Genomic DNA, 17,031 nt, shown 5'->3' on the forward strand with positions numbered 1-17,031 from the left:
TAGATTGCATGTGACCACTGTCTCGTTTCGCCATTAATAGTAATGAAATTCATCTGTTAGCCACTCCTGTTCACATATGAGTTTACTGAGCGGATTTTAAGAGATAAAACATACGCGCAAGAAAAGAATGTAAGAAAGAAAACATTATAAATATACATAGCTTTACGTTCAATGCAAGAATCAGGAAGCGACTGACTACGCAGCTTCTGTTCGTTTGTATTTGAGACTTTTGTTTTTCGTTCCCAACAGAAAGCAGCCGGCTATGTGGAATCGAACCATCAACCTCCCAATCAGCAGCAGAACACCATAAACAATACGCGGTGTGTAACTGTTGGAGGTAAAAAAAAAACAACGATTGAAGCGATTTGATGAAAACACGGAGGATCATTACCCATTCTTGACGACAATTTCGCTCTCGTTGAAGTGCTTCAGTGAGCATAAAAATGCAGACAAACAGCTCACGTTTCATTGCACAGTGTGTACAACGTCTTGTTTATTCAAGCGAACCTTTCGCTGCGTGCCCTTCACCACATGTCAATGGACAGAGTCTGACTGGATAACTTAGCGAGATGAGAACAAATAATCAAAGTGTGAATGATAACCTGGGAAATAAGTGAATAATGTTCAAAATGCTATAGACAAAATACAAAACAGAAGTGTGCAAAGGAGGGTAAATTTTGGCAAACAGCATTTGCTACGCGCGTACGCGCGCGATATGAGTTAAAGCCAAACAACAACGCATGTTTCGCTTTTATTCGCCCCTTCGGGCTGAACTTAGGGGTGCTTACACGCTTTTCACTCCAAACCGCCGATCTGGAGGACAAACAAGCGACCACCACGGTTGATTGTGCTTGACCGGGAGTTGTAATTTTTATGGCATTATTGTCTCTTCGGACGGAACCACCGGGCGGCTCGTCTGCGTGCTCACCGGAGCGTGTGTGCGAGGGGTACACAACGGGTTATATCCGGCCGTATCGCTCGCTCTTGAAGACTAACTCCCCAAGCAGACGCGCCGACGCAAGAAAGGTAAACACGGGAGTTCACTTCCCAAGCGTAAAAGGAAAAAAATATCAAAGGAAAAGAAGAGACGAGGCTGCATTATTAAGCACTTGTCGGTGATGCTAATATGGATCATTGCTCCGGAAAAGTAATCAGACAGTTACAGGCTACGCACTGGTGGTGTGGCCATAAATAAGCTTGTTCTAGAGGAAGCGGAGAGAATACAAATAAATACGTGTACATTGTAAATGAGTAGCGTTCCTTCTATATACCGCAAACTTCCTGCATTCTCGTGGTCTCCGTCAACATGCCCTGGATATAAGAAACGAAGGAACATAATAAAAGGCTTCAGTGCTGTTTGCGCGTTACATGTGGAAAACGTGGGCGCCTGCCATGCACCTAGGCGAGCATAGCAGGCGATTGGTCGCCCAATCGCGTGCGGTGCAACTGAACGCGCACTCCGAACTACGAGTCAGATCGCTCCCTTGTTGACATGCCAGAAATTGCCGGCTAATTTTTGGTTCAGCCCGTAGTGCAGCCTTCCGGAGAAGATACGATGCGCGCTGTGGAGAACACTCAACGCCCTACTTTAGCATGTTTGTACTCCATCACAAACGCTGAGAAATTGAATAGGAACTTTTCTACGCATACCTGGACCGTTGCGTTATACCGCAACGTTATTCCATTCTGACGTTATTCTAATCTCCTGACGCCAGATTTAGAGAACCGCCGAGGCAAGCACGGGTCGTGACCGGTAAAGTTGTTTCAACAGTCCAATCAAGCGTTCTTCTCGTTTATAGCAGGTGACTTTGCATTGGTTTTAAAGCGAGTACATTTGCATGCGGAGACAGGGTATCCTTACCTAACTGGCTCACGACAAGCGAGGAGCGTGCAGAAGTGGAGATGGTTTTTATGGCTCCGAGCTTGCGCAGTAAAAGTTGATAATCGGTTGAGGATAGTAGCGCCGGTGCCATCGATTGGTTTGCTTCTCCTTGCTTAGCTTGTGGCGGAGTCGTGAAACGAGGTGGTAAAAATGCAGCCGAAACGGATTCTCAGTGAAGCAGGGCTTGACACGTCATATTTTGCCATAAAAGTTTTATTAAGAAAGTGGAAAAACTGCCCTCCACCCGAATGTAGCATGAAACTACAAAGGAAACCTTTCCTTTTCGTGATACTTCCTTCACCTTGCAGGAGTCCGCAGAATTAATTTGCCATAAAACGTTTATTATACGCAAAGAAATCCACTCTCGTCGGCAGCGTGCACGAGTAGCCAATGCCAGAGTGATTGGGGGTGTAGTAATCTTCAATTCCTTTCGGAGTAGGCAGTTTCCGGCCATACCGCAAAAAAATCAACCTTGTTCGGCATAGTAATCAATGTACCTTTAGTGCGTACACATCACTCTTACGTGGTGAGTTTTAGGGGTTTTATGACTTGGTGTGACAAACAGATGATTGCCACACGACTCGAAAAATGTTCACCATTAGCGGAGAGCTAATGCCAACACAGGCGTGGACAGATAGATAGATAAAGAACTTTATTGAGGTCCGGAAGGAATGCGCCCAAGGCATAGAAACTGAAAAAAAAAAATGACTTTGTTCCGACTGATCGTACATAAGTAGTGTATACATGCCATCTTTAGATGGTGAGCTTTCGTGACGCAGCCTGACAGACAGACGAAGTGGGCGTCACCCAAAAATATTTAAAGAATCGCGCGGAGCTAATGAGGGAAATGGGATAGAAACTGTTTAGGATAGGTTTACGTCGCGCCTTAATTCACGTATAGATCCGTTCCCTGTCATTAGCTTCAGACGTGTGAGAAATGTTATATCCAACTCGTGCTTTTTCCTAGTCACACTTCTGCCGAAATCAGTTTTCTTTCTCCGCGAAAATATATCGCGAAAATATTTCAGCAACAGCGACTTGTGCCGAGTGTTTCAGGCTGTGTTAGTGCCACAATCTCTGTGTTCCTCATTTCACCTACAAAATACATAACTGCACAGCGTGAGCCTGGCAGCGCCCACCCGTTAGCGTATGCTACAACCTAGATGAATGAACAAAATGCCAAAATATAGGGAGAAGCACCAGAGGCTGGCCGCACTTCGCATAATTGGCAGGGATGCAAATGATTACGAGAACAGATAGTGCGCGAATGAACGCCTCTCATTCTGGCGAAGAGTAAACCGTCATTTCGGGGAATTTTTTCGGAAACAGAACGGTATTTCCCATGCGACGCCAGTCTGTGTGGAATGATCGACGCACGGCTTCCAGCTCTGTATTCGAGCGTGCCACGAGGAGGCGGGTGATTAAAAGAGCTCCAAAGGTTATGCGATTACTGCGTCGCTTATGCGAGCGGGGGAAATGCGGCACAAAGGTTTCGGTGTTTGATAAGTCAACCGTGCTTACGCAAGCAGGGTTTGAGCCTGAAACCGCCGTCAATACATCAAGTTTGGATGAGTTGTTCAACTCTTTGACATGCTAATAGGCCCCACCTGCGCACTTCGGCAGGAGGCAACCATGAACTCCGTTCTGTCGATGGGTAATATGCTAAGCGCTCTGTTTTGAAGGTGTTCTGCCTAAACGTTACCTTTCGGAGCAAGTTTGGAGCTCATCGAACTCACTCAAAGTATACATTCATATAATTTCTAGTGCATGGTAAACCAGGTGCACTAGCGGCGCATAGTTTCATGTCATTTGAACTCATACGCGTTGTAACTGAAGCCCATGTAACGGAGGTCGTGGTGGTGGCAACCACAGGCAGGTTTAACGTGGTGTCCGAGCCCGCAGTTATTGCTCCTCCCGAGCGTATGTTCTAACGTCACTGGAGCACGTTGCCAGACATCTAACAAAGTTGTGTGACCGAGGAACGAAGAAGTTTCCTTGAGGAGAATGGCGGGCACTTCGGATACACCAGGTATTGTAAGGAAGCATAATGGAGTAGCTTTCTAATTTAAACTCTGAAGTAGCGTGTGCCTTATAAAGCCATAGCATTTGCCTTAGTAAACATGAGTAACAATCAAGGGAATGAGTACGCAATATTTAAAATCTGAAATACTTTCCACTTGGTCACAAAGGGCTCAGGTGAAGAATTGCAAAGCAATGGAAACACGATGGAGATGTTTGCGTTTTGTGATTGAAATAAAAAAAAATATTTGATCTTCGTAATGATGATGGCTACTCTTCTTCACATAATAGCAATAAAAATATTTTAACATAAGTATAAACATCACAATTTCGGAAAATCAAGAGTGGAGTAAACTAAAAGAAGCAAACGTAGTCTCGAGATTGTTCGTGAGCCCGAAGTCCTTATGCAGGCATGTGCATAACGCTAAGCCTGATGGGAAAAGCGTTTAGTGCTGCATAATGAACGCGGCTCGCCACCTGACATAGACAGAAGTGCCTTGCCAGGTGAAGACTTAGTTGAATAAGCTGGGTCAGGAGCAGGGGCGTAGCCAGGGGGGGGGGCTTATGGGGCTTCAGCCCCCCCCGAAATTTTTTCGTGCTGACCATGCACCGCCAACCAGAGCGACCCCCGGCGCCGGAAATCACTCTGGATTTTGTCTAGAATGTCTTTTTGACGCTCGAAAAGACAGTTAACCGCGAAGATTGCAAACTCGGGCTGGATTTCGTGGCAACGCCCATACACAGGGAGTCACATAACGCCAAGCAGTACCATCCGAGCACAAAGTTTCAAGGGCGCTTTGATTGTGCGCCGCAGAATCTCACTGAGGCCATGGAATCTATGGAGCGCATGGATATCAATTGCGAAACTTTATGGGTATAAATCTCATAAGCTCTTGATGTGAAAGGTGCATTGACATTTCCAAAGTTGTGCTTTAGATTTTCAATTGCGGAACTTTGTGGGTTTAATGTTCTTATAAACATTTGACGCCAAAGGTCTATTGATTTTTCTAAAGTCTTACATCGGAACATACAACGAGACAAGCCAAATCAACACACTAGCAGACGAGTTGACAAAGCAGGCAGCGACGTCCAATAAGACGAAGCGCTGGGGTGGTTCATTTGTGCCGTCATGTCACGTATAAAAATATCAACATTTCTTTTTTAACCTACGCCAGAACATGACACTAAAGCCAGCCAAAGTAACTACGTTCTTATTTATTTTTTCTACTTTGACTTTTATTCGCGAGGACACATTGAGCCTCTTCAATTTTTTTTGTTTGTTTGTTTGTTGTCGCTACCCTACCCGCGGGCTGCCAGAGCCAGCCAGAGCGCATACGTTTTTCTCGTATGGCCCCGACCACCGTGCGGTGCACTTCGGTGCGCGTTCGGTTTGCTCTGGCCGAGTGGATTTTCACCGGACAGGGTTTTGGACGCTTTCTGGCTAGCAGACGAGAAAAAAAAACAATGGTCGCTCGCCGCCATCACTGTGGGGACTCGAAGGATTGCACCACATTCCTTGAGTGGAACCTTTCCGGAAAGTCTTGTTTCGCCGCTGTAGGATACTGAGCAGTATGCGTATGGTTCTCAGTGGACCAAGCGTCTCATGTTTTCTTCGGTATTCCCTCCGTAGCCCCATTAGGTGCCGGAAGTAGGCATTAGGTTCTGGCCAACATACTTTCCTATGCGTTTCGTATGTTTCGTATGTTTCGTATAATGTCCAAGGGTGATAACATCGTGACCACGCGCTGCATGCTGTATGTGCGAGTGAAAGCGTAGGAGCGGAGGTGGAATGGGTGAACCGACAATGGTGGCTCAGTCTTGTGTGCGCAAAGGAGAAAAGCGGGGAGCAAGCGCGCCGCCTTCCGTCGCGCGCAATACATCGGGGGGAGTGGATGGAATGGGGGCGGAATCTAGGATTCTGTGAATCTATGATTGTGCAACATGTTTATTTGCCTTGTTTGACGCATTATATACAGTTACTTCTTCTTACATACATAGACTCATTGGATACTTATACGTATACTTAACTATCTTGTTGCGAGGTTTTGTGTATACTTGCAGTGAACTTTGTTTCCAGTGACACTTTTTTGTCCTTTATCAAGCCGTATTTTCGCATTTGCATATCCCATTGCATCTTTGCATTTCTAATGTACGAGGGCGAGTCAAATGAAAGTGAGCCTACTCTAACCGCGCAATAATGGTTCGGTTCATTATCTGCGAGGCATGCGCGCAGGAGAACGGCATGTCTCATTTACAAAAGTGACACGCAGGTGTGAAGATAAATGTTCTTTAATGCTCTCATACACTGGGTTGAATATGGTTGCGTCACATAATGGACACTTCAAAAGTTGAACAGCTCGGTGTCGCGAAGTTTTTGACAGCTGAAGGTGTTTCCAAAACAGAAACTTATCACCATATGACTGCCGCGTACGTTGAACACTGCATTTCATTGACCACTGTAAAGCGTTGGAGCAAACGGTTCAAAGGACGTTGCAAAGACATTCCAAGACCGGGCCAAAACCATCGTGCAATCACCCCCCACACAATTTCAAAGGTTCATGAGCTGCTGAAACAAGAACGGAGGATAAGCATCGATGAACTGGCAGACCGTCTGAACATCAGTCACGGTTCGGTTCACGCCATAATTCATGAGCTTCTCGGTTATCGGCGCTTTGGTGCGCAATGGATCCCCAAGATTTTTATCCATCGCGAGAAGACGGACAAGTTTCGCGCTGCCTTTACTCATCTGATCGGGTATCACAATGAGCATGACGACTTCTTGTTTGCAACTGTGATCGGGGACGAACCTTGGTGCCACTACTACGAGCCTGAAACACGACGGCAAAGCTTACAGTGGAAACATTCGAATTTACCACGCCAAAAGAACGTAAAGGCCATCATTTCCGCTGGAAAGGTGTTGTTGACTTTTTTTTTTCGATCGACAGGGTCCATTACTGAGAGAATTTGCTAAATCTTGAGAGGCTATCAATTGTTCCGATATTGTGAAACGCCAGAACGGCAGCGTGTCGCTATCAAGAACGAACAACGTGGAAAATTGACGAATGGGGTCATCTTGTTCCACGACAATGCCTGTCCCCACGTCGCTTATGTGGTTAATAAAAAACTGGCAAAGTTCAAGTGGGAAACACTGCAACATCCGCCATACAGCTCAGACCTGTCACCTTGCGACTTCTACATTTTGGGGCAACCAAAAAAAAAAGCTCAAGGGAACCAGATACAGACTTTTTGAAGCAGCAACCCAAGCAGTTTTATAAGACGGGAATCACGCAGCTCGTTAGTCAATAGGACAAATGTCTAAATTCTCATGAAGACTACTTTTAAATAAAGTACCCCGTTGTTGGCTCATTCATTTGACTTGCATTCATATATCTTGCAGAACTCCTGCTTTTTATACGTGCTCTCTGTCGCGACTATAACTTCGGTGCAATTACTCACGATACACGACAAGGGACAGCTACTCCTGCGTAATACATTGGAACAAACGACAGCGTCATTGAGATTTTTCACTGGCCATTGCATATATACAAGAATGTGAGCACGGTTCTTGAATGACAGTTTCATTAACATATTTGTCCTCAACTTGTTCAGTTCACTGCCTTTTAATTTTTCATATCAGCGGCATGCACTGCTTTCCTGGTTTCGAACTGATATAGTTCTAAAGTTCGTGTGATATTTTCTTTACTTAATAAATAGACAAAAAACATGGAAGCATTGACGTCAGTCATGTTGGGCACAATTTTTGGCACATACGAGTATAATATTGTCACATTCGCTTATAATTCTTCCCGGCACGACACCGCCGGATTCTCTCCCTTTTATCTGCTCTACGGTCGCGAACCGACCTTGCCCCTTGACACGGCACTTCCTCCTGCTTCGATCTCAACGAGCGAGTATGCGCGCGACGCCATCGCTCTCGCCGACCATGCACGCCAGCTTTCCCGTGCTCGACTGACGGACTCGCAAACCACTCAGCAGCGTCAGTACAACGCCCGCCACCGTGACGTACAGTTTTCGCCTGGTGCGCTCGTGCTCTTGTGGTCGCCCTCTCGTCACGTCGGACTTTCACAAAAGCTCCTTTCGCGATACACAGGGCCCTACCGCGTGCTGCGCCAGGTGACGCCTGTGACGTACGAAATTGCCCCTGTGAGCTCAACCTCGTCATCTACTGTGGCACCTAGTGATATCGTGCACGTCAGTAGGCTCAAGGCCTACTACACTGTTTCCAAGTCCGGCCTTTAGTCGCTCCGGGACGGCGCTTTTGCCGCCGGGGGTCGTGCTACGGAATAGTATTACCGATGACGAAGAGGCAAGCAGTAAGAAGACGACGACAACGATTGGAGGCTAGCGCGGGCTGTTGCCTCTTGGCCAAGTGCGGCGTATTACGTTGTAAATATACTTGTATATAGCTTTTGATTTGCGTCTTCTTACGTAACAATATTTTATGAAAAAATACATATTTTACTTGTATTTACAGTGCGTACCTTTCAAAAATTCATTTGCAGCGTCTTTGGCAATGACAATGTAGTTATTATTCATGTATTTGATCCCTCGATAAATTGTTCAAGAGGAAGCTTTAGCTCGGGCCCAATCCGACGCGGCCTGTTCAAATACTTGTAAAACGCAGAAACGCTTTTCTGAGATAATCCTGCTAATCGCTTTTATTGAAATTGGTTGCATTTGAGAGAGAAAGTTAAATCCTAGTGTCTGTTGGAAACAGAACTTCGATTTAGGGCCTGAATTTTGTTTAAAATATTTTGGAAAATTCAAAAGTTTGAAAAATAGAAGCACGACGTTTACAAACTAATAGCTATGCATGAAGAACAGATATTGTGGTTCTGTAAACGGCATTTATTATAACAGTCAAAGCGGACAAGTTGTCTGTCAATTTGTATCTTACGTGAATTGGTTACGTTGTGTACAAGGGTTCTGCAAAAGCCGTATTTCCACAATACTAGATTTTTTTGAGATTCATGTGTAACATATCTGTTTTGTCCGCTGTAGAAGTACTATTAGATGCAATTCACAGAATTGTGATATCATTTTTCATTGTTGAGTCACGGAGTTTTAAACTTAATAGTTTCGTTTTCTCAGAATTTTCAATTTTGGCCAATTTTTAATAAATAATTGACCACCTAAATGAAAAATTCGAATTCAATAGTCACTACAATTAAACTTTTTCTTTTAAATTCAACAAACCTCCTCAAATTTGGTTAAGTGATTGCAGGGAAAAACGAATTCCCCTTCTACATGTACTTAAATAGGAGCACCCGAGCAAAAGCTTCCTCTTAAGGAGGAGGCTGAGCTGCAACGTGCAGCTATATATATATATATATATATATATATATATATATATATATATATATATATATATATATATATATATATATATCTTGGGCCAGTGGCGTAGCCCCCCCCGAACAAAATTTCTGGCTACGCCACTGGTCAGGAGAGTCGAGGACGTCTGCCGCCGGAGAGGGCATGAAGGTACATCCAACGCCTCGTTATTTGAAAAAATAGTTAAGAATTCTAAGCTTCCAAGTGCTTGTAGCGAACAGCTTACTAGTGGTAGTTGTTAAGTCATTCGGCTGAAACAGCCCTGACTGTAACCGTAGTACTGATATTGCGTGATTACCCCAGCGAATACAGCGACGTAGCGTCTCTGTGACGTTGACACCATGACGTGGCATATAAAGCGCAATGTCGTAGTATATGGGATCCTCAGTAACGAAGACAAATGGCGCTCTAGTGACTTGTATAACCAGTTAGCCGCCCAAACTTAGCTCTGAGTCTGTTGATTTTTTTTTTCACCCAACTATAGAGCACAAACGATTTCTCCACTTACACCGATATGCCAAACGTTTTCAAGCGAGAACAAAAATTTCTCGCAGGAGTACATGAGAGAGGAGGAGGAGGATGAAAGAAAAAAAGCGAGACCCATATGCAGATGCACAGATGGAAATTTTTGTTATTTCTGATTTTCAACGTCTGCGAGAGACTTGTAGTGATGCCTCCCGCTCAATTCGTATACCGCCCTTATTATGCACCGTTCACGGCTAGCTGTTCCCAACTCAAACGCTGGCGGAACGTCGCTCTGACCACAGACGAAGCTCGACAAAGAATAGCATCGGAAAAGGCACCCCTACAAAATGACGGCTTAGCTACATATATAGCGATATCACAGAGCAATACACTCTTAAAAAAGCTTGCACCCTTTGGGGCTTATCTTGGCCCACAACAATAATTGTCACCTATCTTACTTGCATTTCCTTTCTTGAAAACTTCGCGCTTGCTACTTTCCTGTCGAGAATGCTTTGTCACGCTGATGACGAGCACGCCGTTCGTGGCCTGGGAGTACCGGGCGCGCAGCGTTAAAGACAGAAAAGGCGTGCATGACAGATGATGATCGTTGTTATGGCACAAGAGAAGCCCCAAATGGTGCAAACTTTATTAAGAGTGTAGAGATACAATACTCTTCCGCGGAACACAGCAATATATTCATGTGTATATATTTGGTCTTTGTGCCTTGCACAAGTTTTCATATTACTTCGTTTGCGTTTTCACCACCAGGCAGCATGAGTAAGGGTTCAAAAAATGTGTTGTTTTTATGTAATTAAACTAGAGTCAGCAATCCGTCCGGTCTTTTCTGTCTTCGTCTTTCACGCCGTTCTTGCCTGGTCTCGGCCAACAACAAGTCGCGCAGCTGTTGAAATACATGTAAGCCTTCTCCTGTGGACATATAACAAACAAGTCGTTACGCCTGAACTGTTCTTCATAGCAGATGGCAGCCAATTGTGACTGCGGACATACAATTAGAGAATCCGAACGACGAATGGTAAAGAGCCGTTATGAAAGAAAACGCCTTCAAACTAAGCAGCAGTTATTGGCGCATCTTCCGCTGGTTACTTTTTCTTCTTCAAATGCTATGCTCCTAGGTAACAACCATAAGAGCACATACGTTGTAAGAAACGATACAGCAGCGATTGCCCAAAGATATCGTAATTTTAGCTAATTATAATAACAACTTTCCTCTAAACTTGCTACACCCTCGTCGCCAACTGGGAAGTATTTTTCGCAAGATGGCACAGCTGAGAGCTTGTGATGGATTTCATTTGAGTTTGGCGTACAGCGCCAGTAATTATGAGTGGTGTTTCAGAGCTCTAGGTCCCTGACTGACGGTTATAACAAAGCAGCAAAAGCAGTTTTGATAAATAAGCTGCTTCGCTGTGTTGATAGTGGCACAAGATTTATCGGTCAGGGTCCGGCGTATTTCAATTTCTCCTTGTTTAGATGTTACGTAAGAATGGAAAGCAGGCTTTGATGGTATTACATTTTTTTATTCTTGTCGTTGCCTAGACATGAAGTTTGTTTCATTACATTTTAGGCGTGTTTTCTGGCACTCGTTATTCGGGATATATAGCTGCCTTTCTATAAGGGAAGTAAACAAGTAATGCTTTGTTTTCGTCTTTACTGAAGGCTGCCCATGCATGGCTTGCTTCAAGCGCTAGCAATCCCGCCAAAAATAAGGCTAGCTGCTGCCATACCCCCGAGTCGACGCGCTTATCCACTGATTAATCGGTTGATGTTCGCACCTTTTTGCTAAACTATCCCTTCGCCAAGCGCATTACGCCTGTCCTACGTGATATAGGCGACTTTATGCTTCACATTCAGGGACCTCATTTATACTCGTTTAGAGAAGCCGGCCTTTTTTTCTTGCCCTTCTGGAACACGTAGAACTGTAGCACTTCTATTAATCTGGCGATCTTATAGCGTTATACTACCGTGGCCACTACGTCGCTGCCAGCAGCGGTTGGTAACGCTTACATATCACCTCGCTTTCGAGGTGATCAGTGTTTCGGGAGCGAAATCTGATCGTTTCTTTATTTTGCTATTTGCATAATGTTCTTCGTCGGTACGTGGACGGTATATACGGGTTATGTGACAGTAGGGCGATTTATCGGTCTTCTTGCCGTTTCGCTTTAAGCGTCACTCATTTCTTTCTTTTTGATAACGTCTTGACGACCGCATGAGAAACACCACATTTTCTTGAGAAATGCGAGAGACCATAAAGCCGACACTCTATTGTCTTTTAGTATCTTTGTAGTCTGAAGGGTGGGATTTATTGGCGCTTTGATGTTTCGTTACTGCACCTAAGCATTTTTAGCTGGTCTTTTGTGAGCAACACCTTCTCGAAGGCTGCGCGACGTGCTCCGAATGTTCGGAGATTTACCGTAGATGCCGTGTTGAGAAAGACGTCCTGAGCCAAGCTGTGAGCCGGAAGACCCACCAAGTAGCATAAAAAAAAAGAAGGAAAGAAAACGACTTCAAGGAGACACAATTTGAGCGCTGAAACAATAAGTTTAGAGGGTGACCTTGAGGGCAAGCCAAGCAGTTCGTGACAGAAACCCACATAGGACGCACTGGCGACATTTGGGGTGGCTGGATAATCGAAACTCGGCGGAAAGATTGACGACACGTTGGACGGCTGGATAATCGATCCCACTCCGAAAAGTCGAGATCTACTTTCCAAAAAATGAGCAAATGCACCGTATGTGTCCTAATCAGCAGTGTAACTTTTTGTTTTTCTCATTCCGAACGTGACTGCATTGTGTTGGTGTTCTTTCAGGGGCCTATGCCAACGTGTATTTATTGCAGACACCTCCTTCAGAATTACTGTATGCACCGATTTTCAGAGATTCACCAGCAGCGTTGTCCGCATACAGTAAGTGGAACATAAACAGAAAAGCGTATAACCGAAACAGCGTTCACGATGATTCTTCATCGTGATGAGTGTCAGAAGCTGCTCTGAAAGGCTCGAATAGCGCGCGTTGTGTTTAATTTCGTTTCCTCGCTGCTGGAACATGCAAAATGCTCTAATGATGCGTTGGATGGGTTTGCAGGTTAGTTAGCGATTGCTGAGAGGCGGTTGAGCATGCACCATGAACCTATCTCGAAAACTCCTCTGAATGATTTATTTGGATTTAATTGCAAATATCGGTGTCTAAATATAGTCACCGAATAAAGTTTATTTTTATAAATGGAAAATGCAATACGTATATGAAGATGATACATTTCGAGGAGGTGGATCAAAAGTAAGAGCTGTGGGAGGGCCTCCTATCAGAATCGGGTAAAACAATTTGAGTAAGCTCAGGAATGAATTGAGAAAAATATAATAAACGATTGAAAAGCGCATAGAAGAACATCGATAGAGACAACTCAAAACTGAGTAATAGGCTGATTAAATTGATAAAAGCGAGTACGTTTTCAAAGACGATATAAAACGGCTGAATGGCACCATGTTTAAGGCAGGTTTTATATTGTTCCGAACAGAAATTGCACTGAAACAGACAGTTTGTTTACCGTAATTTGTAGTGACATTTGGTAGGAAAAAGTTATTTGTCAAAGCAAACCTAGTTGGATATTGAGGTTGACTATATGGCAGATAGCTTCAGCTACGATATACTTGACCAATTTAATATGTATTGAATGTGTGTTGTTTAGGTTAGCGCCTATATATTTTAAATTGCTAATGATAGTTAACACTTCAGCTGTACAAGGTCGTAGGAAGCAAGATTGTGGCAGCCTTTCTAGCTGCGGCACTGTAGGGCACAAGCTGATCTCTGAGGTGGAAAAAAAAAAAGAAAAACTTGCAAAAGACATTACTCATCTCTTCGGGGTTTCGTACGACCCTGTTTTCGATAGTGATAGTCTTGACGATAGCTGTCTTGTTGTCTCGACTTACGAACTTATTAAGGACATTCCATTTCTGCTTAACGTATGTGCATACAGCAATTTTGTGCTCAAAATATCATTTTTTTACTTGCTTCATAGCACTGTCTAACTGCGCAGTAACGGTCTCTCAGCGCGCTTTAAGTGTTGTGTTAAACGGTGTGGGGTCTTCGGGTCTCACAGGAGTACCGACCACCGCGGGTTCGAGCTTAGCGAGCCACAGGGCCGCGTCAGCCGTCAGCCTCTAGCGCCGCTGCGCGCGAGCTCAGGCCACAAAGGGCTACCGAGCGACGCACGCAAAAACACAGTATTGCCCTAAAATGAAGGAAACCGTTTATTGTTTCCAACGGCACCCAACACTGCACAAACGCCCGGTCCCGGGCGGCGGGGAACCAAAGGGGTCCCGCACCAAGGGCGAAAAATACAGCTAGGGGCGCCTGTAGCACGTCGCTGCGAGAGCACAGGCTCAAGCTGGGACGCGCCGCTAGGAAAAGTCCCGGCGGCTATGCTACTTGCTCTGGCGATAGCCAATGGGCCAACTCGCGAGAGCTCGGGCAATCTCCTTCGGCTTGGGCCTTCGATGAGTGCGGCTCGGCGTGGTACGACCTCGCGCGAGCACTAGGCACCCGTTCTTAGGCTTAGCGTCGGGATAGGAAACAACACGAGGTACGCGCTCCCCGCACGGGCAAAGGCGCCGTGCGTGAGCTCAATCCTAGTCCCAAAGGTGTCGGCGGATGAGAGAGAGCATCGTACGTACCGGGTGCTGTCCCAAGCAGAAGAGAGCCGATACCGTCACGGCAGTAGCCACCAGGGGCCACCCCCGTGACGTCACAAGCTCCGCCCTCACCCACGAACCATGGCGAGTGGAGCGCCACCGCTAAAACTGGTTCGGAGCAAGAACGGCATGGCTAAGGATTACAGACATGGGTGAAATGCGCCCGCGCGATGGCGCGTCGAATTCCCCAAATCCCCACAACGGTTGCCTTTTTGTTTTTCGATACAGATTATCTTTCTTGCGCAGTGAACCTAAAAGACTTGTAGGTACCCACAGGCAACGTGGGGCATCACATTTCTTGACAGAAAATTCATCTTTCGTGCAAGCTTTAACCGCGTTTGTAATTGTGAAGGAAAATTCGCGTAACACTAGTTCCGGATCAGAAAAAGATAGAATGTTAGATAAGTTGGTGCGCTCTATTTACTCAATGTAATCGGACAGATTGAATTTCCTCTCGTGTAATGGTTTCTCGGGAAGCTTGTTAGGTAAATCAAAATAAGGAAATATCGGTAACATCTACTTGTAGAATTCCTATATGTGGGAGTATATCGTGATTGGAAACTATGTTAACTATAAAGGATTTAGAACCTCGCGCTGAACATCGAATTGGGGCATTAATCAATGCTTCAAGGCCGAAACCCACAATGCAGCCGATGAAGTCAACGTAACGAATATAATTGTTGTCTAATAAAGTAATGTTAAAATTACCTAAAATAAACGCATTCTTGTTTTCTCGTGAAATTTTCTGTAACATTGCTGACTATCCCGCACGAAATTCTTCAACTAATGACGACGGTGAGTGGTAAAGGAAAGAAGTTTTCTATTTCGAGCCATACGGATTCACATTTCGGAACATTCATACTTAGATCGGCATGCCTATTGTAAGAAAAAGATGGTGTGAACATAGGTGCACCGCTATGAAAGCTCTCAGCATGGTGAGAGTATTTTGACACGTATTGTGTAAAAGAATGCAACGTTTCGTCCTCAGCCGAAAGCCAAGTGCTTCACAAACTAAAAGAAAAATGTTTCACAAACTCTAAACTATTTGTCCTCGTCGTACACGAGGGCTTTTAAAAGTGTTGTGCCGGGCATGCACCGGGTGCGCAATCATCGACGAATAATATCCACTGTAGTGATAGCAATACCTATTAATATGCGAAATTATGAAAAAGAGAACTTACTCCTCATGAACACAGTAGACCTGCCGTCGCTAGCTATTCTGAATGAAACTGCAAATGCATGAATCGAAAGCATTGTGGGACCTATGCCAGGCGGTGTTGCTGAGCGCCAGGATGAAGAACGAAGCGGGGATTTTATGTTGCAGCGTGGCCAACCGGCACATCATGAGTGATGACATGCGGAGTAAGAAGTGTACGTCGCGAAATTCTCGAAAGCCTTCCGGCAGGTAAAGAACTGAAAATCGACAACAACAACGACTAATGCATGTATATGTTGTAAGTGCTACTCGTTGTGAACCATTGTTTGCTTTTGCAAAGAAAAAAGATTATTAGATGTTGCAATGTATATTCAAGGAAAAATGTCAGTGTTTACAGTAGTGGCCCTCGTCCTCCTTGGTGCGAAAGTATAGAAGAAAATTTGGTTGGCCTATCTATACTGAACCACACGACTTTTCTACGTCTCATTGATACTAATCAAGAGTCTACACTGTTAAAAAAACGTAAAATTACAGGAAAATCCTACGAGACCGAACCCACACGAAGGCCGCACCTGCCGCGTCCTGTAACGGGCTTCAGTGGCTCCGAACCCGTTTCACAATGAAACCTTATTTTGGGATATGATAAGTTGTTATATTTCGTGTGACTGATGGGGTGAGTACCGTAATTACCTGCGATTGCCAGGAACACCATCCTGTATCCGTTTCGCTAATGCAGAATTGAAACTTCAATCGAACTAACTTTATGGACGGAACTTGCGCGACTACGGAACCGTGCGGAAGAACACTTCAAGGCGCATGCAGACCTGGTTTCTGCGGTGGTTTCGGATGGACGAGCAGCGGCGACTTCGTCCCGGGTCCAACCGTGCAGCGTGTTGGATTCTGCGCCTCCCGTCAAAAGATTGCAGGGTAATATCGAATGAACTTGAATACTTTGTCGTGTCGGAAAGCTGTTCATCTACAAATAATTGATCCACTGCCTGTCCATGCGCCTGTCCTTTTATATGGCGCGCCTTCTTGCTGTACGTTAATAATATAGACCGCATGCGAGTGCTTTTGTGACGTTCAGCCGTCGCCATTCTTTCTGGGCATGCAACTGAACGGCGTAGCTTGCTCCATCGCCTCTGGGAACTTAAAATTTATCGCCGAATCACCGGCTGGTGCTTGCTTTGTCACTTCGTCTAGAGCGAGAGAGAGAGAAGGGAAAAAGGAAAGGCAGGGAGGTTAACTTCGTCTAGCCACTCACAGAGCCGAAATATCTGGATGATGTGCCTGTGCGGTGCTGTGCATGGTGTGTCATTGCACGAGTTTGTATCGGCATTGACGGCGTGCTCATGTCACCTCCGTATACCTCACATGGGAGCTAAAGGCTCAATATGCGTATGCCTCAATGGGAGCTAAAAGCATTTCATGCTTAATAACGCGCGAAAGCAC

The 17,031-nt window shown here is 45.1% G+C and overlaps 1 protein-coding gene across 1 annotated transcript in view; it reads right to left on the minus strand.

Annotated features, from left to right (window-relative positions):
• Window positions 1-17,031, minus strand: part of LOC135904077 (acetylcholine receptor subunit alpha-like) — a 162,946-nt gene that overhangs the window by 82,409 nt on the left and 63,506 nt on the right. The window lies entirely within an intron of this gene.

The sequence above is a fragment of the Dermacentor albipictus genome, chromosome 1 (assembly GCF_038994185.2).
Source record: "Dermacentor albipictus isolate Rhodes 1998 colony chromosome 1, USDA_Dalb.pri_finalv2, whole genome shotgun sequence".
Taxonomy (NCBI): Eukaryota; Metazoa; Arthropoda; class Arachnida; order Ixodida; family Ixodidae; genus Dermacentor; species Dermacentor albipictus.